Genomic DNA, 24013 nt, shown 5'->3' with positions numbered 1-24013 from the left:
AGTGGTTTCTTAATTCAAGAATTATCATAGGCAATTATAATAAAAACCATACCAAATTTTAATATCAAATCTTATTTTAATATATGACTTTTATTATATAATATTGTTATGTACAAATTACTAACAACAATATATTTATTATTATGAATTTATTTAATAGTAATATCTTTAATGTAATAAAAATATCAATTGTTAATAATGTAAAATTCAGCATGTAGTAATATAGTTGCCAGATTAGGCAAATAAAAATAGTTAAATTTGAATTTCAGATGAACATGAATAATTTTTTCAGTATGACTGTGCTCCATGAAATATTTGGGAGAAATTCATACTAAAACGCATTCATTGTTTATCTGAGATTCAAGTTGAACTGGGTATCCTGTATTCTATCTGGCAGCCCTACAAGTGATGAAAGAAATACCAAAACACTGGAAGCAGCATAACTCAGTTCTTTATATTCTGACCTGCAATATAGTAACATAACAGAGAGGAGGAAAAGTAAAAAACTGTGACATATCAAATGATCTACTGCATCCTCACCAAAGCCCTGTGAGACAGATATTACTCTCATTTTGATTGAGGAATCAAAGTCTCTGTGAGCTTACGCAAATAGTTTACAGTCCAGCAGTTCACAGTCTGCTACATGCAGTGGGTCAAAGTGAATGCGCCAACTAAGTCAGTCTGTTCGCACTCCCAGCCAGGCTGCAGAAGATGCTAACTCCAGGCCTGACGTGTAGAGAACTCACTGTCGACACTGACTGAATTCACTGACTTATTAAAAGTGCCTTGATTCAACCTGAGTTTAAGTCCTGTATCCCGCTTAAGATCCACCTGACACAATAAGTAGAATGACCCATTTAGATAATAAAAGATTGGTTTTCTAGAATAAAGCCACATTTTATATTTTATTACATTTTAGTGCTTACTACAGAATCTTAAAATTGTTATTTACCTTCTCTAGGCCTCATTGCTCTGCTTCAATACATGCTGTAAAGAAACACTGACTTAGTTTCTCCCAGTTCCAAAATTCTGTGTGTCCTTAGTTCTGTAACTCTAAGTCTTGGTCTGTCCTTTTAACAGGTGTACCATATCTATTCACTCATTTTGTAGAATAGAAGAAATCTCAAATAAGCGCTATTACTTGGTACATTATTACTTGAGCATGTGTACATCCTGGCTATTTCTGTCTATAATGAATTCCAGAACTATGGAAACAAATATTATTAATATTACACTCTTTGTCTGCAGAAAGCTGAGGCAGAAAAAGTCCCAAGTGAATTTGTTTGCCTATAGCCAAGTGAAACAACATTTCAGAATTGCATTTTTAATCAGAGGATAAAATTCTAATTGGATCTAACAGAAGGCTCACTTGCTTAGGTGTATGTGTTATGGTTTCATTTTATTTATTTTTTCCTTTTTTATTGAATTTACTGGGGCAACACTGGTTAAGAAAATTATACCAACTTGAGGGGCACAACTCTGTGACACAGCATGTGCGCACGTGCTGTGCTGTGCGTTCGCTACCCCCAGCCAAGTCTCTGTCCATCACCACTGCCCGCCCCCCCGGACCCCTCCTCTCCCACTCCCCAGGCAACCACCACACCGGGGTCCCTGTGCGTGAAGTTTTTTCTCTTTTGCTAATCCCTCCACCTTCCTCCCCGCCCCCTCAAAAATGGTTTCCACATCACATGAACTACTCTACCAAAAAATAATTCCCAGAGAAAATGATTTCTACCTGAGGTGTAGTTCAAAGTAAATATTAGGTGAACAGGTTTGAACTATACATTTACTTTGAAAGGCTCAGGAATGGTCCTTGGCAAAAATGCAAGACAAAACAAGTTGTATAAACAACCATTCAAATCTCTGATTTCTGTTTGATTTTAGGCTCTAAGAATCAGTAGGTTTTTAACAATTTTCAAAGCCTCGTGGTCAAAATTTAATATATTTTTAATGCCTCTTTCCAAGAAGTGGATATGCTGTTCGGCCATACATTCCTTTTGGAAGAAATCATTTCAAGCATATATTAACTAATCCTACAAAATACTGTTTCAAAAGTCTGGTTCAAAGATCCTGGGTCAGTTTTCTGAGTCACTTTTTACCACTTTTAACAAACCTACTTTGAAATGTTAACATGTTTTTTCCCTTTTGACTTTTTGAGCACATGACCTTTCCCCACATCTGCCCCACACTTCCATCGCAGAGAGAATAAGATTTATCATAGAATATTTGCAAATGCAAAGACCAAGACAGAAAAAAAATTCAACTTGTAACATTCAGAAAATAAGACTGCAGCAAAACAAGAGCTGTGTAAATCAAGTTATTATCTTGACAGAAGATTGCATAAAGCCCCTTTTATCCTTCCTTGGCCATTTATGCTAAGCTGAACTACAGAAGGCTACATAAGAAAGATCTGAGAGGAAGAGGAAGGAGGAATCCAGCCTATTTTGTGACATTGGAAGAATTGTGGGAAAGGAGGGGAGAGGGGCAGGAAACAGAGATGAGTAGACACACGTTAGCTCTCCTATACTTCTCACAGTCCCGCTCTGCTCACAAGCTCCTCTCTCACTGGAGAGTCTTAGGCCACTCTTAACGAACTGGAATGAGGCCATATCAAAATAACCACAGCTTACTGGCAGAGAGGGAGCCACTTAGGTTTCACTTTCCCGAACTGTGCTGGAATACAGTGTGGAGCAGACCAGACCCAGACATAGCTAAGAATCTGGCCAAGAAGTGTCTCAGAGGGAGATCACGGCCATAAACTGAGGTAGTGCTGGAACACCACCTGCAAGGTGCACTGCTCAGGCATGACCTAGTGCGTCTCACAGCCAGACCTCCAAGGTTCCACAGTCCACCAAGAGCCAAAGAGAAGTCTGGAGCAGCCAGGGAACTCTCAAAAGAAACAAAAAAGAATAGACCATGAGTTCATCAGTTGCAGGAGGTCAGTAGGGCATTTAGCAAACACGGAAACAAGGCGCCCCAAAGACCAGGACAGTGGGCCATGGGCACAAGGTCAATAACTCTGCCCTACCTACTATCCCGTGCATCTCGCCATTTTGGAGAAGGAAGAGGGTGAGAAATCTAAGAGATGAGTGGTGTTTCCTAGAGAGAAGTATTCTTACCCAAGTAGATTATTTAAATTATAAATTCAAACTACTTTTAATCTAAATTGGCTCAAAAGTTTTTCCCCCTCTTTAAGCAATGAGTAAATGAACCTTGCTAGAAAGCCAAGATCAACTATACACAAAGTACATACTTCTCTGAACAACTGAGTTTTAATAAAAGTGAATTTTATGGCCCCATGAAATATTTTTCTCTAATCATAGCAAAACTTCCACTACGACCGTCAGCATAGTGTCAGTCCTAGGTCTACACTCAAGTCCTCTATGCAACACAGCTCAGTCAGCCCTACCAGCCCCCAGAGTTCAGCACAAATTCCATACTTACCACAAAGTCTTCTATTTTCATCTTACTCATCTCCTTCCTCAAAGATAATTTTAGGCTAGATGCTTGAACTTCTGGGATGACAAAGATACCTTCAGAAAAAACACCGAGGAGTCTCCCAGAGTGGCAGAGTTTACCTAACTCCTGGCACCTGCTGCCATGGGACACAGTCCCCCTGTCACAGTCCCAGGCCACACCAATCTCAACCCAAATGCTGGGGCTACAGCCAGAACCAATGACCTGGAAAAAGCAGGAAGTCCAACATCCAATAAATTCAATGTCTACCCACCTGTTGCTCACAATTACAGGAGGCAACCACTGTAACTATTCTGCACAAAAATATCCTTTGACCTCAGGGAAAGTATTCCTCCCAGAAAAAAATTAACCAAATCACTTTTAAACACAAATCAATTTGCTTTGGTGTGTATTCAATTCATCTTACAAATATGAAGTACAAGAATCCTATAACCAGAATGAAGAATTCTTTGGACTTAATGTCATATAAAGTCTCACCAGTGAAAAGAAGAGAAAATATAATCCTGAAAACCTGAGGCAGTTGTAATTAACTCTTAAGTATCTCAACATATTACTTATCATTTATTTAACCATAAAGTTCAATTTATCTATTGCTCAGCAAAATCCAAAAGTTTCCAAAGTCTATTTTTATCTCATCTTTTCTTTCACATTGATGTGTACAAACTTCTGAAAATCAAATACTTAAAATATTATCTTCCAATTCCCCATCATTAGAAGAATAGGTGCATATGTTTGGTTCAAGTCCTGGCACCTATTATTAGCTAGAGGACTCTGCACAACTTTACATTTTCAAAGCCTCAAGAATTTATTATTATTTATAAAATTCGAAGAGTAATATTACTACCTAACTTATGAAACTATTGTAATGAAGAAATGAAATGATATATGTAAATCACACGGCACCCATCTAACGATGGCTAAGTGTCAGCACTGATGGAGCACCCTGGAAGGTGCTGCGGGAAGGCAGAAGAGGGCAGGCTGAATGGTGGGGCAAGGGCATCAGGGTGAGGGTACTTCACCACTGATGAGATCTGTGACACTGGCCTGGCAGGAGAAGCAGAGGTGGAAAGAAATTCCAGGAAGAGAAATACTGTGCACAAAGGAGTAAGCTGAGTCTCAGGTCCCACGGGGATCTGCTAAGAAGGCCTTTGAATGGCACAGGAAGGCAGAACATTTCAAACCATGGCACTTGGGTGAGACCAGGTCAATCAGCTTACCCACCTTCCTTTCTACGGTCACTCTGCCCTGTGCCCACTGACATCTGCAGCTGCGATCCCCGGAACCCTCCTCTAACTAATCCACCCACATGCATCTCTCCTTCCCTGATCTCCTACAAAACACAGGAACTGCTAAGAAAGGCATCTGATGGTATCCTATTTTACACTAAATATCTGTTTTATATAAACCCTGCCCACAAAAACAAGTAAATTGTAAATTCCTTAAGGATAGTGACTATATCAAAAAACAGTACCAATGAACTTTCAGGTAATTATTTAATAGTTGAAAAAGACATAACTTCCCCTGATCCTCAATATAATCCAATCAGTAAGGGAAACAGCGTCCATGATATGACACCTCCATTTTACAGTTGAGGATACCAAAGTCCCAAGATGGGAAGGGACTCGCCTGGAGTCACAGGGCAAATGAGTGGCAGGGGCCAGCTGGACAATCTGGCAGCTGACCTCGCCCCTCCACAGCAGCCCACCTGTGCCCTAGAAGGGTGCTACACTCACACTAGGTGTTTGATAGTCCTTGTCTTGTACAGTGAAGGGCCATTTGCTGACCAAAGAAAATAGTAGAACAACTACACAACCTTAAAATAGTTTTGCTTCCCATAAGTAAATGTCCAAACAATCCTTAAAGTAAACTTTAATATCAGGCTATTTCTCAATCCCTGAAATGGCAAAAAATAATTCTCCTGCACACTCTTCAGATGAAAACCTTAAGCTACTACAAAAATCTCATATCTGGATCCAAAAGCTCCTCCTACATAAATGATACCTCTGATTATAAATGCATAAACCCAGAGACAGTAGCAACTCCTGACTTACCACAGCCAATGAGCTTCTGACACCCATCTGGAATTTCTTTCGTAGACACAGCAGTGAAAGAATGTCTTTCGCTAAACAGGGCATAAAGCAAATGATGAGAGAAATCTGGAATCGTCTTCTAGCTCTGCCCAGAGGACATGTATTCCAATCACTAATATTACACTATTCTGATTGAATTCCACTTGGAAAAAGTGACACCATTCGATCAAATGCACACAAAACAAAAGAAGAAAAAAAATCATTAGTTAAGAAACATATAGTCATTTTTAAATCACACAAGAGTGAAATTATCTTTTTTTTTCAATTTGGCTTTCAGTTTCCCCTTCATCTCAAAAGTGTGAAGAAACTTCCCAATGTCTTCTCTCCCTGGAGATGAAAGGTGGGTGGTGTCGCTGAACGATGTAGTCACTATGAATCCTAGTCAGCAGGGCATCTCAAAGGTACAGTTTGTTCAGACGTCACAAGAACAAGTTCTCACCCAACATGAATGAGGGGAAATCTGCCTTGAAAAATTACATTCTGGAAGTACATTATGACTGCTATCATTTTTTCTTTCTTTGTTTCAAGCTTGACTGGAGAGAAAAGCTTTATGGGGGTAGTCTGAGAATTTACACCAAAACGCGCCTGGGATGCTCACTGGGAGGTTTTAGATGAAAACCACAGTGACTCACAAAAAGCAAATATCTTGCTGAAGATACTGTCTGCCTTCTATCTTCCTCTCCGGATGCTGCTTTCTGGAAGAGCAACATGAGTGAACAGATCTCAACACTGAGATTAATTAATCTGCTTTAAAGCAAGGCAGGAGGAAGAGTGCAGGAGTGGGAGAAGAGAAACCTTCAGTATTTATAATCCTGAGGACTCAAAGGGTAAATCACACACAACCACTCCTGACCTCCCCTGCGGTCAACACCTCGGATTATCAGCACCCTGACCAAACTCTCCACTCTGCAGCTCTGACTGACAGGCAGATGTCACCATAAAAGTTATCACTCAGGACTGAGACAACTAAACCGGCCAAAGGCCTGGCAGTAAGTAAAAACACATGTGAAGGATGCTTCCTGGCTTCAAGAAAATGTGTTGGAGGGAGACTGGATATAATGGGATATTTGGGGGTGGGGGAGTGATTCAGTTGTTTATGTGCAACTCTCAGCTGAAATCCAGAGACTCGCAACTAAGAGTAGGGGATGCACTAGGACTGTGTCAGGCTACTGGTGTCTCTCTTTACACCAAAGCTCTCTTTGAGAGCTACGGGACACATTTCGCTGGGAATGCTAACAGCCCCTTCACAAAACTCCCAACAGTGACTCTTACCACAATCACTTTCTTACTTCGAAGGCCCTGGAGTTGTAAACCCTTTTCAAAGGAACAGGGAATCAAGCGTACAGCAAGTCTGTGGTTGCAGTTAAGAGGGCTAACTCAGGCCACAGACTGCCTGGGTTGAAATCCTACCTCTCCCACTCACTACATTTGACCCTAGGTAAGTCACAACTCTCAGAGTCTTGGTTTCCTCATCTCTGCAACGAGATGGAAATTAGATGAGATCTACAAATAATCATCACAAATGCTATGTGTAGTAAACCAACACAATGTCTGATACACCCTAAACACTAAATAAACTCTAGCTGTTAAGATGAGAAAACAATGTAAGTACATATGGCAGAACTATTTCCCATCATCACCATTACAAATTCATCCACTAAACTAACATGGCAAACAGTCCTCAGCAAACAGCACAAAGTCTGCTCTTTGCTCGGCACTTGCAGTTAGTGGACACTATTTGCTCATCTAACTCTTTCACCCCTTCAAGTGTTTGCCAAACATGCTTTATAATAAGAATCACAAAGTACTTGTTAAAAATACAAATTCATGGGCCCCACCCCCACCCCCACTTTACTCAATCAGAATCTCTCCAGAAAGGGCCTGGAAATGTTTTGTAAAACATTCACACGGACAGACACACACCCCCACCACCCAGAAAAGCCTTGTCTTTCGGCCAGTTTGGGAACTACTACATAGTCCAACCCAGGTGGGTGTGAATTCCATTTCACTGTTAATCACCAAACCCAAAGTTCGTCACAATTTCTGCCTCAATAACTCCCAACACCTTTTGAATTCACAGCTAATATTTAGTTGTATCATTTCATCTGTACAACAATTTGTAACTGCACTTTAGCTCACAGAAAAGATACTTCAGCAATATACATTTCTGAAATATTTCCTTTAGCACTTTAAAAATAAGTATTCTAGAAATTAAAAAATAATGGTTCCAACTAAATTATATTAATTTCTTATGAACTCTGAGTACTCTAGCACAGGCTAAACTATTTACACTTTATACACTTCCATATCACAGTCAGTATTTAATAAATGAGTAAATCTTACCAAACCTGAGCACAATTACAGATTACAAGATAAACGAGATAAACAATTACAAGATAAATAAGCAAAAATTACTTTGGAGGGTATTTGTTTGTTATTGCCTCCTTTTGGCACACACAATCATTTCCAGAAGCACTGTAAAATAACTGTTGGAACTATGCAATCCATGTAACCTGAGGAAGCCCAATGAAGACATATGCATAACATGCAAGATCTGAAGGCTCAGAAAGAGTACCCTCTCCCGGGAAAATCTGTTACCTAAAGTCTGTCTGTAACAAGACTGAACAGCGATCCAGAGATGTGCTTGAACAATGTGCTTCATTCTATTCATTCAGCCCTGATCCTTACTCAATCTAAACCTTAAAATCACTTTTTCAAACCTCTTCTCAAAGGTTAGAGTGGGTAACTAAAAGAGATTAAGTGATGTTAACATAACCTATTTTATGTGGCAAGAAAGTACACATTTTTAAAGTTGCCTCTCAGCGGTAATTAAAATTTAAATATTTTAATGTTCAAAAATGTAAAACTTAGTTATCTGAAAAATTCTCTTAATTTGAAAAATCCACTCTTCAAATATGCCAGGTAAATAATTAATTAGTTTATTTAGTGATTTTTCAACATTTATGCCTCCTTTCAAAAAATATTAAAAATTAAATAGTGCCAAGTAATGAAAAACTTAGGCTACTGATCAAAGGAAGAAAGAACAGTTTTAAAATAACCAGTAAAGATAAGGTTAGAAAATAAAATAAAGTAAGTGCTATTCATTTCAGAAAAAATAGACCTGGCAGAGAAAGACCTCTTTCTGGCTGAGTAGCTTTTCCTAAAGCATTTACTTTGGAATAAACTTCACTCAGAGTACAAAACTGTTGGCCATAAAGAAAAGAAGGTGCAGAACTAAGTCCATTTTACTTCCATGCATTTGATTGTATATCATTCCATATTTTAAATCAAGTAAATTAAAAAATAGATAACCAATATTTTTGCAAGTAATAAGAAAACTCAAAACTTCCACAAAAATATTTTAAAATATAACAAGAGCACAATTAAGACAAAACTTTTCCTTAGGCATTTAAATAGTTTGAACATATTTTTTAGTTCTTTCTGGACAATTAAAACACAACTGAATGACTCATTTCTAAACTTTATGGATGTAAAAGTCTTAGCTCTACCCCAAATAAAAATAATCATGGTAATAATAAATAATAAAAAGTTTTACTTGGTAAAGTGGATTTCAAAATTATACTTCATAACTCAATAAAACTATCAAAGCAGTTACTAAAGGCAGTGCAAGAATGTAAATCCGGGAGGACTACACAGAACTTCTACAAAACAGTTGCCACAACCTACTGTGGAGCCATGCACCATGGTGAAGAATGAAGATACTGGAGGTAACAAGAGGTAAAGATTAAAAGGCATCCTTTCTTTTCACTCAAAAGTTACCTTGAGTAAGCCTCAAACTGCTCTAAAAATAAGGGGCATTAATGGTTTTTAAAGTTACCGTGATACACGAGAAATTCTTCTACTTCAGCAAATTGTAGGAAGACACAGTGAGAACTTCAATCAAAATGGACAATCTAAACATGAACAATGGAAAACCAGAGGATGGTCTCGAGAGCGCCACCAGGTGCCTGCTTTATGAACAACTCTGTAGCGAGTCAGAAAGAGCCAGGAGCCAGGGCTGAGCACACAGAGAAAGAGGGAGAGGGCAGTGAGGATGCATCCTCAGCATATGGAAGTCACAGACTTCCTAACCAGTTTTCCTGCCTCCAGAACCCCAATACACTACCCTGAAATTTATCCCTGACACGCAGTAGAGTTATTTTTCTAAAACATGGTATCCGATTATGTTAGCTCATTATGTTACAATAACAGCAACAACTCATATTAGCTTTCTTTGGCTTCTATCAAATACTTCATAAGATGTATCTATAAAATCTACTATACTAATATATTTGTACACATAAAATAGAAGTTTATAAAGGATAAAAGTAAAAAGAAGTATTAATAGAAGGTTTATTATTTTTTCTTATACCCCAATGAAGAAGCTCACTACTTTGGAAATCACTATTAGACTCAAGGACTCATAAAGCTTATACCTTTAAGATCAGGCTTTTATCTGCCCCTCAAATCTCACCTTTTTTCAGGACCCAAAAGACCTACAAGAGACATATAAATTGGATTTAGTACAACACTCCCTTTGCGCCTATGATCTCAACTTACCAAACTATTTCAATTCCTCAATTACAGGATGCCTTTTGCAATCTTAATAATGCCACAGAAGCTGCCATTCTCTCTCTAGAACAACTCTCACGCCCCCTGCCTCAGTTTACCTGTTAAAGTCATATTCATCCTTCACAACACCGAAAGACTGAGGGGACCACTGCATCTTAGAACAAGCTCTTGAAGCGAAGGTGAACAACTATTTGCCTCCTTCCCATCTTCTATCTCTTGTTAGGTAGCCTGCCACGCCCGAGTGTTATCTCCTTCATTCTTCCAAGCTATGCTTCTGGGCAGCTTCCTAGGAAGCTACAACCTCTCTCTTCAGGAGGTACCCCAGCACTGGAGCTACTGACACTGCTGTCCCAGTGGGGGTGGTGGAGGTGGGCAGAAGCCAGGCCTGCATCTCCTCTGAGGAGGCTGGGACAAAAGGGATAAAGATGAGGTGGTGGCTGAAGCAGGCAGCATAGTTAAAACAGGACATATCCCAGGGCTGCTCTAAAGAGAAGCAGAGGAAGCTGCTAAGATTATGGGCAGGCAGGACCCAGAAGACCTACAAGAGACACATAAATTGGATTTAGTACAACACTCCCTTTGCGCCACTCAGGTGACTTTCACTCTTAAGACATGCAGACCCCCTGTGAGGAGAAGTCTGCCCCTCTGTCTTCTCTGGGAGAGAAGGTGCAGGGCAGGGCAGTGACTCGCAATCACTGAAAAAGACAGTCAGTCAGCAAACCAAGCTACAGTTTGTGTGCCATGCACAGCTGGGTCAGTCGATTTGTGTCTGCCATCCCCTCCTCCACCACCTCCCATTTCAGATTCCATTCACTCTTGACCAGTGCTTTGGGTAATCTGGGTGTTGCTTTAGGGGTGACTCAGACTTTTACTCCCAAGGGGCTTGAGCTTCCAATTGCCTTGCCTTTGTCAGGCTATGGTTGTCTATTCCAGTTACCACAGGCAGGAAAGCATCAGACCATGGCCAGAGACACTGTTCCCTTAACTTCTCCTGGTGTTCAAGGTTGACTAGCAGAAATGAAACTTCTTTTATGCCTTCTGGTACACTGTCATAAGCCCAAAGTGAACAGGTGGTAGTGACAGCTTCCAGTCCATGGAATTCTTGCTGTTACCCTCTGGCTACAGGGTTCTTCGTCCCACCCTCCAGGAATCAGGGCCTCTTTCTCAGCAGAGCCTAAAACTGCAAAGCCAGAAAGTATAAAGTCTGCAAGTAGGTCACTGGGACTGATGGTAAAGGCAAATCCAACTCTTGCCCCTTCATTTTTGGATTCTTGTAATCTGTACCAACTCAGTACTATCTACCGGCTACTGAATCAGCACCTCGTGCAGTCCACCCAACCCTACAGAGGTCTCCACAAGTTGCTACCTTTGCTGAACCTTTCCTCTACTCCACAGGCCCCTCTACCCTTCTACTCACATGCTTCTGGGTGGTGGGGAAGATATTAAGATGCAAGAATCCTTGATCAAGGCTCAAGTGCAAAATAGGCTCTTAATCTGAGGACATGTCTCATGGGGTATTGTGTTGATATATTAGGAATTCAGTCAGTGGATTGAAAACGCAGGTGATAATGATATTGCCAAGTCTCTGCAAGCAGGTGAGTAAAAAATCTCCAATGGCATGTATATCGATTCTGGTAAGGACAATGTGCTACCTCTTCCAAGGCCAAAAGTGTCCAAGATAATCCATCTGCCAGCAGGCACTGGCTGGATTGTGCACTATCGAGGGCTCAGTGTCCACCTCTATAGCAGGTTAGGCACTCAGCGGAAGGTTCAGCAGTGCATTGCTCATGGTGAAGGGAATGTCCTAGGAAATATAAGTGGTGGATTCTCAAGTCTTACAAAGCAAATCCTTTCTAATACTCCCCCCCTAAAATTTATGACCCTTTCCTCAATAACATGCTAAGAAAATTCTGACATTTCCACACGTCCTAGCCACAAACTTTACTCCCAAGTCACAGTTAAGTACCCACACAATAATGACTTTTCACACAACAGCATCTTACATTCCATGTCTTACCATCTTTTAACAGCTCACAATGTTCACACAATCCCTGAAAGTACATATTATATTGCAATTGTTTTGACATAGAGTATATTTCTTCTTGAGGCAGGGATCCCTCAGTTAGCCTGTGGTAAGATGAGGCCCTACTCAGACTATTCAACCTGAAAATAATGAGAGATAGTGTGACAGGTCTCAAAAAGCATTAGCATCAATTTATAAAGCACTAACTTCAGATAACATTACTGCATAGACTCCAGTGAAGGGAAGGCTATTTTCCCCAGGCCAAGAAATACAGGGAAATTTGAGGTTTCAATACAGTCAAGCACATCCACCCGAATGTCTCTTATACCCAATCTCAGAGTTCTACTCTGCCTCTACCCAAGTTCAGAGTTTGACATATGTGACCTGTCCAAACTGTCCAGGGCATCTGCTGGGCAGCCCTGCTGCCCTTATGACTATATCCTGGGCCTAGTTCTCAGCATAGTACTCTCTGTGGATGCAGGAATGAGTCCCTCTTAAAGCAATTACACAATACAAGGGTATTTTCACACAGCATAAAATGATCTTAAATCTCATTTGCATATCAAATAAAAATTTGGATTAGATTTTTTTTCCTTGGGTCACGTTTGCCTTTGACTTCAAGGATTCTTGTGTGAATTATTAACTTTTTCCTGAAATCATTCTTATTATTACAAATTAAAACTTAGGCCCAGGCTGGAGTGGTTCAGTGGGTTGAGAGCCAGCCTATGAACCAAAGGGTCACCAGTTTGATTCCCAATTAGGGCACATGCCTGGGTCGAGGGCCAGGCCCCCCAGTAGGGGGTGCATGAGGGGCAACGACACACTGATGTTTCTCTCCTCTTTCTCCCTCCTTTCCCCTCTCTCTAAAAATAAATAAATAGAATCTATTTAAAAAATAAAAATTAAACTTAGAACCATATAATGCAAAATTATTAGTTAATTTGCATTTCTTTTGTAAATTTATGAAATTATATATCAAAGGTAATGGACAGTATTTATAAGAAGTAAAAACTCCTGGTTTTCCTTTTCTTAATACAAATAACATGAAGCATGTTCCCACTTATTCAGAACTACTTTATTGTTTGGGTCTTTCACATTTTGTTTTGTCTTTTCTGAGCCTAATGAAGATTTTGTGAATGTAATTGAAATATTTATTAACTCATCTAAAAATATGAGTAAAATTAAGCAGACATGCTGCTGGTAAAAATATAAATTAGAATGACTTCACTGGTAAGCAAGTTGATGTTATATATAAAAGCTTTGCATAGAAAAGAAAGATATATTCATTAAAAAATCCACTACAGCATTATTTATGATAAAAATTAAAATATAAACAATGAATTACATTTTAGTTATTAATTTAAATGTTTTGAAGCAAATTTAATGACAAGAGAAAATATTCAAATATAATTTCAAGCAAAATCAAATAAAATATAAAATTAAGATGGTAACTTCCCAGTTTTTTTTAATCTAAAATTTAATACATGAAAATGAGGAAAATATAAGCAAAATGGTGACAAATAACAGACTCCAAGTCATGTTTTCTACCATTTTAGTGAGCATGGTTTAATAGAAAGTTTAAATTCTGGTATTTTTACACAGATGGCATTCAGTATTCTGTCTGCATGAAATATATCAAGATTCCTTTCCAGAGCTAAGAATAAAACATGTACACAATCTGGTATATAAATGTGTGTACATATATACCATAGGTGTATATGTATACACATATATATGTGTGTGTATATACACACATACATACATACATACACTGGAGAATTTTTTAATGTCATTAAGGCAAAGAAACAATATAAGAAAATTAGGGCACTTTGTGCTTACTGCTGAAGTGAGGAAAATGACACCAAAATTTGCCCAGAATTAGCCTTCAATTCATAATGAAAAAAGCCAGAGAGGGAGGAAGAAAATAAAAAGGTAAGGTGGACGAAAGGAAGGGGGCACAAGGGTCCCCAATCAAGGAAACTGTCTTAAATGTGTCCAATGCATCACTGTAGAAATTTGCTTTTAACATAAAACCAAAAGGAGTTGTTTTATTCCTCTTCTTTAAAGTACTTCCAAACACTCCATAGTGTACAGATTACAAATGTGATGTTTAAAATAACCTTAACATTTCAAAAATTTCAATACAGAGAAAACAGTGAGGAGATAGAAACAAAAGTTGCAAAAGGAAAACTGCCGGACTTTCAGAGGAGAAAAGCTATTAATATCTAACTGTAGTAATAATATTTGAAACAGATGTCTATCTGCTTTCAAATCCAAACTGGATCACGGTTTACACAGTTTAATAAAACTTTAATTAAGGTTCTGCAATAGTGTAAACTGATCATGTCATGCAACTAAACACATGCTTAATATTAACATCTCTTCAAGCTCCACTAACGTTCAACCTAACCAGACTCTTCATAATTCATACAAGGGAAAAATGTCATTCAAATTAGTAAGAACATAATTTATGCTCTTATTTCATTATATAATATTTTTAAGCAAGCATTTGAAATAGAAATGGAAGGATCCCAAATTGAATAGACAAGAGAAGGAAATAACTGTTTCTAAAAGCTTCTTGTTTCTAACTAGGCATTTAACATTTTAATATGAATATTTGGATCCTAAAAATTTTGCATTTGGAAACATGGTGTAAGAAAAGTATTTCTCATTAAAACTGATTCATTAACTATAAATTTTCTTCATTTTATTTCAGTAGAATGCTCTCATACAAATACCCGATAAAGTAGGCTGAGAGCCAATGCCACTTAAAGACACCTAAATTAAAGGTCAAAAAAGAACATTTACTGAACAATTATTGTCTAAGGCAGAGTTCTGGGTGTTCCATGTAAGTCCTATAATACCCTTACTGTGGAAGTCCTCTTACCACCCCCATCTCACAGGGGAGGACCCTGAGTGGGAGAGCCGGGACACACACCCGGGCATCGGCCTCCAGATTCCAATGTAGAACACCTGCACTGGCTTTAGTTCAAATCCAGAAGAGGATTTTTTTTGTTTGTTTCATGGCCCAGAATGTATTTTTTAAACAAATATAACAAATGTCAAATCTTTTAATCATAAGCCCCCTTACCTATTTTCAAAAATTGCAAAAGTTGTCACAATAACAAGGAAATAAAGGTTAAAACCATACAAGATAGGAAAGCCAGTCAACACTGACCGAGAATCGTTGGTTGTCATATCCATATTGTGAAATATGTGGAAAACTAGAGAAACAGAATAGTTTTTATCACCCAATACAGTTAATATGACAAAATTGATCATTACACTAACGATTCAGGAAACTGGTCACTGCAAACTGATGGAGTGCAGAAGAGTGCACAAGGATGGAAGAGGGTGCAGGTTGAAAAAAGGAAGAAATGAATCCAGTGGAATGGGATTAACACAGTAGTTTCTCAAGGTAAAATACAAACCAGATTTCAAAAGAAGAGAAAAGCACTAGTAAAAAGAATAGTATTGTGATGAGAAATTCATAAATAAAGTGATACATGTTGGGCATAAAGGTAATCAGATTATTTTTTCCATCTTCAATTCAACTTCCAAAGTGCCCATATGAAGGGGTGGCTTGCTTTACTTTGCTTCACATTCCTTCTCGTTTCCAATTCAAGAGTTCTAGTGTCATGAGCCCTAATTCATTCACTATGGGCAAGAACACTTTCAGCATTTCTTAAGGACTTCAATTTTTTTCCTTGTTTACCTTATCTCGTAAGAGCAAATAAGTCATGTAAGACAAATAACTCTGTAGCTTTCAGTAGAGGCTTCCTGATTCCCATTAATAGCAAATGTTCCACAACAAATTTCTAGGGGCACTGATAATCTGTTTTCTCCATTCCATTTTAACTTAGTTTGATTAAGTACAATTTTACTGTTAGGCTAGATTCTTTCAACACATACTGACATACTATAGGGAAAGGTTGCCCAGAAGCATGCTGGGATTAAGAATTTTCTATGGATATGCCCTGGCCAGTGTGGCTGACTGGACTGAGTTCCAGTCTGCAAACCAAAGGGCCTCCAGTCCAATTCCCAGTCAGGGTATATACCTAGGTTGTGGTCCAGGTCCCCAGTACAGAGTGTGTAAGAGGCAACCACACACTGATGTTTCTCTCCCTCTCTTTCTCCCTCCTTTCCCCTCTCTCTAAAAATAAATAATAAAATCTTAAAAAAAAAGAATTTTCTATGAATAATCTAGAAAATACCACTGAAATCTTCATACATACAAAAATAAGAATTGAGTTCTATATAAAAATATAGTTGTTAAAAGAAAATTACAGCCCTGGCTGGCGTAGCTCAGTGGATTGAGCGCGGGCTGGGAACCAAAGTGTCCCAGGTTCGATTCCCAGCCAGGGTACATTCCTGGGTTGCAGGCCATAACCCCCAGCAACCGCACATTGATGTTTCTCTCTCTCTCTCTCTCTCTCTCTCTCTCTCTCCCTCCCTTCCTTCTCTAAAAAATAAATAAATAAAATATATAAAAAAAAGAAAATTACGAATCACCTAAAAAATAATAATATAATAAGTGACTTGTATATTTTAAAGGAATGAGGATATTAATCCAGTCCTAGAACAATATGAAAAAGAATAGTTTAGGAAAAGATAGAATAGACATTAATTTCTCATAGAGAGAATCAGTTTAACTGAACATTTCAGCATTACAATCCAGTACAGTCAAACATGAAAGTGAATCTGCTTTCTGAACAAAACCTTTTTCAGCAACTGCCTTCAAGTTCCTAGAAAATAATTCCAAAAAAGTACAGTATTGATTGAGGCAGAATTACTTCCTCCTAACCAAAATTATTTGCAACCTCCAAATAAAAAGTTTACACAAGATGTGAAATGGCACATAATACAATCGTATGATTTCTAAGTACCAGTCTTTCCTGTAAAGAATTATAAAATGCAGAGGTGATAAGATTTGGAGGGGGCTTAACTGGTGGATACTCTCTTTTGTCTCTGGAATTCCACAGCCACCTGAAGAGAAAAAACACAAACTGTGAAGCGGTCACAGTGCCATGTGCTAAGAAACTAGATCCACACTACAGTTCTTTTTTTAATTTAGTCTTTATTGTGTTTTCCCATTACCATTCAGTCCCTTTATACCTCCCTTCCCCCGGCAATCACCACACTGTTGTCCAGGTCCGTGAGTCCTCTTTCACTGTGATAAGATTTGCCAATTTGGGTTACAGAGTCATAGCATTTCAGAGCCAGAAAGACCTTGGAGAGCTTTGTCAATCTTTTATTTTAGCGATCAGTCTGAGGTTCCAAAACTAATTATGGCCTCTCTTGCCTCCCAATTACGCTCTCTTTTCAACACACTACTTGCCTCCCTCCTTCCCTGAAAGAGAGAACAGATGCAAAAAGCTAAAATAGGAACAATAAATGTACTGAAACATATCACTCTATGCCATTCATTACCATGATGAAAAATTGCAAAACAAGAATTATTTGACCTGAGAAATGAGAACACAAAGAAGACTTGAATTATATAAGATTATGAAAGTTAAAGTAAAAAATAATCAACTAGTCCTTCCTTATTATATGGTTTCATAATAGAATTATGAAGGGTCATTCAATGATACAAATAGCAGGTAAAATTAGAACAAATAAAAGGAAATACCCTTGACATGCATAACAAGCCTTCAGTATACACAAGGTTGCAGAACAGAGGTTGCATCGTTAAATCCAGTAACATGATTTTAAAATAATCTGGAACATTAGTGAAGCAAATATCTGGTTATTTATGTTCAACATAAATACAATTTTCCATAATGGAAAAATTGTATTTTGGAATATAAGAAGTCACTCCAAGGAAGCTTTCTATTTGTTACAAATTATACTACAGCTTAGTATACTACAGCTTAGTTCTTGCAATATTTGAATTCCTTTGGAAAATCAAATGGTGATTATTGGGCTAGCAAAAATGTGTTGATTTAACATATATACTATTTTAATATTAATTTGTTTTAATTTACCATTCTACCTTTAATGGCTAAATCTATTTTAAATTTTGCCTTCCCCATAACACTTTAGTTCCATGCAAAATATACATTTAATCTGGTTATTTGGGAAATCAAAGGTTTCTTTTTTAATTCAATAACTCTAGCTTAGCTCAACTCCAGGGCCAGAGCCAACAGACCCCACTGCATTTTTCCCTGCAAACACAATAGCATTAACCATAAAACAAACAAACAAAAAAAGAGGTCTCATGACATTTTGTAGAAGAGACTCATGAAAAAGATACAAAGCAAACTGTCTGACGGGCAGGCAGTCAGTTGGGCAGGGGGCAAACCAGCCTAGAAAACCACTGCAGAAATTTCCTTTCACTATAGCAAATCAAAACAGAGGAGATAGAATGCAGGTGATATCTCTCTTACACATGATGATCTCTAGAGTGTTAAATATTAGGAAACAAAAATGTTTACAAGAGCTTCAAGATCAAACTCTCCTTGAAGATTTTTATTATCTTTTTAGTACATACCTATCGTTCCCTGGAAACAATTGAACTTTTGCCAAACCCCACAATTCAATGTTTACTACTGAAATATTAGGTATATCTTATGGGGCTTCCTTCAAAATAATTGTTTAAATTTTAAAGTGTCATTTCAGATAAATTGGTCCATTTTAAATGGTCTTTTTTTCATCATTTGCATGTCTATCTTCTTGGCAAATTAAATCAACTACTTGATTTCCAAAATTCACTAAAATATGTCATTACGTTTAACCCATATTAAATGCCCATTCTCTCTCTTTCACTCACACATACACACCACGTGGATAAAATGGAGTCCAATCTTAGTAAACATGTGGTAAATCCGCTCTAAAAAACAGTGCCAGTACTCTCTACATACAAATGATCCATGACAGAACTGAACGGGGAAAAAGAGGAAAGATTACACTACTTATGGTTCTAAAATATATTTTTCCAAAGTTTCAGAACATTTTCTTTCTTTACCCATCTCTCTTCTTGATACATGATCGATAACCCAAGCCTCTCTCTTGAGCACTCTTGAATGAGCAACCTTTGTCTGTGCTCTCCGGGCCCTCACATGCGCTTCCCATGTCACCCAGGTGTTACACCAAGTCCCTTCCTTCCCCTGGAGTCTTTCCCAGCTCCTGAACGATCAGGGCCAAGTGCCAGTCATCTTTGTATCGTCAGTCACTAACACAATGTCTGGCTCTAACAGCACTCCAATGTTTAAGTATGGATTTAGAATCAGCCAGTCCTATATTAGAATCCTGGACTGCCACCTGGGGAGCCTCACCAGGTCTTGAGTTCCTTCATATGTAAAATGGGATGACAGCCACTACTTTCTCAGAGAAGATGGGACTATTTAGCACATTGCCTGGAATGTAGGAAAGACTCAATAAAGTCAGCTCTTTGTTATTTGTTTGCTTATACAGTTCAACCATCCACATTAATGCTAAATTTCATCTCTTTTATCCACAGCCTTTCAAATTTCCTGTTTAGTGTTATAATTATTTCTTGGCCAGCTGACAAATTTGTGAGGTCTATATATGCTAAAGCATAAGGTCACTGAAAAATTCAGCAAACAATGGGGCAGGACTAGCTCTGATTATTTTTCAAGGGTAGTCATGTGTTGCCAAATTAAAAGTTGAGTAGAACCTCAAGGGAGAAATCAACAGATGTAATCTACTCCATTTTTTAAAAAAGCCCTTGACAAGGTACTACCACAAAAGTTATTAAAAAGAACTGAGTCACCATAGGATTAAGTGAACTTTTACTGGAGAAACAAAGAAGACAGTGAAAAAAGGCATGACTTTGGCAGGAAAACTATAAATAGGGAAGGTGCTGGAAATGGTCTTATTTAACATCTTTATAAATGATGTAGAGAGGAAATGTAGATTAAATTTTCCAGGTCTGTGAAAGATACTAAGTTTTTCCAGTACATGGAATGCCAAGCCAGTGGGATAACCTACATGATTTCCAAAATTTTATGAGTTACTAGGGGGAAAACATCAAATAAGATTCAAAGTGGAAAACTATAGGGTTATGCATGCAGGAGAGGAAATATATAGACTGTACTTCTCGGGATAATAAGCCTTAGATATAACAGAAAAGAGCTTAAGAGTCACTGAATTAATGTGCTCCCATTGCCAACAAGGCTAACAATGGCACCAGCATCACTCAAGAGCAAAACATGACTCCCATCCTACTTAACACCACAGTTCACCTCTACTTGAAAAACTGCATACAGTTCTTGTCTAACACAACCTAGGGTTCTAAAAATATCTGCTGCTAAGTTTAAAAAAAAATTATAACTCTACTCCAAAAAAGGGAAAAAGACTTAGAAACTGAGGAAAATCCAACCAAACAAAAATAAATGATCAAGTGGACCACAGAACAGGCCTATGAAGTAAAACAAGAAAAATCAGTGTTCTTTGAGTCTAGAAAGGGGAAGAGTACACAGAAGTGTCACAGGTGTCAAGACTCACAGACTGGGCAACAATGGAAATACGGACCAGACAAATACCAAGCTAGCAAATGGCTGCTATACTTCAACTACAATGCACAACTTGATTGAGGAATGAAACACAAAAGCCAAAAAACTAAGAAATTCTCATCAGTTCCCAAAGAGAGCAGTGGTTTATACAGAGGAAAACTAAGATATTTAGAGGATATAGAACTAAATTTTAAGTGAAATCATGAAATGCCAATCTTAGCCATCCCTAACGTATCACCCTGATGGCATCATTAAAGACAGAATAATAGACTGAATCGCACTGGCACTTCATAAATGTTCTCATCAACTTATTTTGTTTTTCTCATATTCAGTCTATCTGGGCTTTGCATTTATTTTTTGATAGTGCATTATCTGTGATTTTAAACATCTTTCACCTTAGAGCAAGACACGACTATCTCTTTGACATATATGGCATAAAGTTCATTCATATTGCATAAATATTTAATAATCTCATTTGTAAGAAAGACATTATTCACAAATTAAAGATGTAAAATATTATTGCTAAACTATATTATACCTTCCAGGTTTAGAAGAAGTGAGCAAAAAATGCAGTTTCTAGTCTCATGCTAAGTCAAGGTACACGTTACTAACTTTTAAGGAAAATGATCAAGAATGCATAACAGCTTTCAAAACACAATTATAAATACATGAAATTTCAAATCAAATAAGAGCTAGGGAGTATGTGGTGGAAACCCTATATAATAAAATTATAGATTTTTGTATGTAAGATTACATAAAGGAATGAAAATGTCTAGACCCAAGTAATATCTACAATATATTTCATACACTATATGTCTGTGCCACTTTTTGGTTTTTTTTTTTTTACCTGTGCACATCTGTTTAAATGTTCAAAACATGGACATTTCATAAAAATATTTTAAGTGAAATTATGTAATTAAATAAATGATTTCATAACAAAATATAAATGTACCTTACTGTTATAATTTATGATTTTTTAAATTTAAAGTATTTTAAGATCATGTTTTTAGAATACCAATCATCATTATGCTAACTTAGCCAAAACTCTAATCCATCACAGGATGGTAAGCTAGAAAGGACTCTGGAAATACTACAGAGGTTTGGGATCATAGAAATGAGTGTTTTAACTGCCCCCCCTCCCAAACCTTTAGTTCAAAAAAACTAGTCAGAGGAAAACACAGTCAAGTGCAAAAGTGAGAGAGAAAAAGTGAAGGAAGAGGGAAAGGGCAGTTAAAACACTAGGGATAGGGAAGGTGGAGAGTAAAAGAGAATGCAATGAACACTCATGATTCATAGCACTAATGAGAAAACAGCAACAATTCTAACATTCAGATTATGGCAGATAATGCAAAGGTTTTTATTTAAAAGCTAAATATGTTTTAAAGATCTTTAAACTGCTAAATATGAAGTAGTCTAGAAATAAAAACATTAAGTTATAATCCTTGTACTGAGCATATAAAATATATTTCCATGCTGTGGATCACAAAGATTAAATTTTACAGTTAAAAAACTTGAAAATTGTGTTTTGGGTAAGCAATTTTCCATTACTTCATGGTTTTAGGAATCAACAGATTACAAGGTAAGAGAGAATGCAAAAAATGTAAGTGTGCACAATCTTTGATGTGCCTGAGATACAGATTGCTCCCAGGCAACAGATTTAAAAGAAGCTCTACATTATCAGCCATTTTTCACTTTATTTTATTCTTTTTACAAAGAGCAGCATCTGCTTTTACTGGTGAAGATATCGAAACTTACATTCTACAAAACATTTTTTGGAAGAAGTTAATTTATGTAGTACTTTTATCTCAGCCTTAATGTATTCCACAGAATGTTGAAATGATAAAATAGGTGATTTTATGTTATAGAATTGAAATTTTCTTATACCATCTATATACAAGGAGGCAGCATACATTATTCCATAAATATGCATAATTACAGGGTAGGAAATGCCTAATTTGCCTACAAAAATTGCAAGGGTTTGATGACTAAAGCGAGGAGTGAATCAGGTCCATTGAGAATTACTAAGAAAAACATAATCAAACATAAATGCCACAGAATACAAAGATCATTTTCCAAATTGATTCCAGAAACAGCTCCTAGGTAAATTTCCATGAAAAGCTAATTTAATTCAATTAAACAGCATAGCATGGTTTTCCTCTTCAGAAAGAGTTTAAATATTTTAATTTGCTAACAGATGTTAAAAGCAAGTGTTTTAAAGAGTGATTCATTTAATCTTCAGTGAGATGAGAATTCAAAATTGTTGGAAAGGACTTATGAATGAAAAGCGACTTACTGAGCAGATATCATTATGAAGTACACAGAGTAAAACTTACAACAATTAGTATTTTTAAAGTCCTTACTTATATACTGCATAGAAATGTAATATTATTCCCTATTCAAAACATAGGACAAGATAAAATACTTAGAGACTATGCCTGTCCTCAATATCGGTATATTATGAGAACCCTACCTCCAACGTGGAATGGAGGGAACAGACACATCATTTAAAACTTAAATAATAGTTGTATTTGCCCTGGATGGTGTGGATCAGTGGACTGAGTGCTGGCCTGTGAATGGAAAGGTCGTCAGCTCCTTACCCAGTCAGGGCACATTCCTGGGTTGCACACCAGGTCCTCAGTAGGTGGCGTGCAAGAGGCAACCAATCAATATATCTCTTGAACATCAGTGTTTCTCTCCCTCTCTCTCTCCCTCCCACCCTCCTCCCTAAAAATAAATAAATAAAATATTTTTTAAAATAATACTTGTATTTGTTTTGGAATAACCCAGGTTTCCCTGGATAACTTTTCCTAGTTAATCTCAACATTATATAAGTCCGCTCACAGTCACTCAGGGTGAGTAAGTAATGCCTCTACACCAGACTGGTCATGGATTCTTATGCGTCCATCTGGCTGCTGGCTGGAACACTGGAATGACTCATAAAAATGAAGCAACCTGAGGTCACCTACTCCAGGTCTTTTAAACAGAATTGCCAACTGCTTACCAGGTGGTTCCAATTTCCGAGAATACTTAAAATAAGAGAGAAACTCATTCTAGATACACCATTTTATTTTCATATTGTCTCTGGCCACAGAATTTGGTAAGTAAGGAAGGAAGCTCTTTTGAAATGCAGATTGCCAATCATCTGAAAGGCTGAATATTATATAAATAAAGTCAAGGGGAAAAGAAAATGCAAGACACAAAACCATATTATATTATACTCTCAATTTTGTAAAGAAAAAAGGACCCAAAATGTTAACAGTGGCTATTCCTGTATGGTAATAAAAGAGTGAGTGATTTTTATTTTATTTGTTACAGTTCCCTATAATTCCCAAGTTCATGCTAATGAGTATGTACTCTTTATTATTACAAAAAAT

At 37.4% G+C, this 24013-nt stretch overlaps 1 protein-coding gene across 5 annotated transcripts in view; it reads right to left on the bottom strand.

Annotated features, from left to right (window-relative positions):
• The window catches only part of BMPR1B (bone morphogenetic protein receptor type 1B), a 351002-nt gene that overhangs the window by 318098 nt on the left and 8891 nt on the right, over positions 1-24013 (bottom strand). Inside the window, exon 1 of one of the 5 annotated variants that reach the window (XM_045820364.1) lies at positions 3445-3501. The exons of the other annotated variants lie outside the window; for them this stretch is intronic. The gene's annotated coding sequence lies outside the window, so the exon portion shown is untranslated. Of the gene's footprint in view, positions 1-3444; positions 3502-24013 lie in introns of those variants that run through there. 5 annotated transcript variants of the gene reach the window in all.

This window comes from Phyllostomus hastatus, unplaced genomic scaffold, assembly GCF_019186645.2.
Source record: "Phyllostomus hastatus isolate PE091 unplaced genomic scaffold, TTU_PhHast_1.1 phas_scaffold_39, whole genome shotgun sequence".
In the NCBI taxonomy this organism is placed as follows: Eukaryota; Metazoa; Chordata; class Mammalia; order Chiroptera; family Phyllostomidae; genus Phyllostomus; species Phyllostomus hastatus.
The sequence above is the reverse complement of the archived record's forward strand: the minus strand, read 5'-3'. Positions and strand labels throughout refer to the sequence as shown.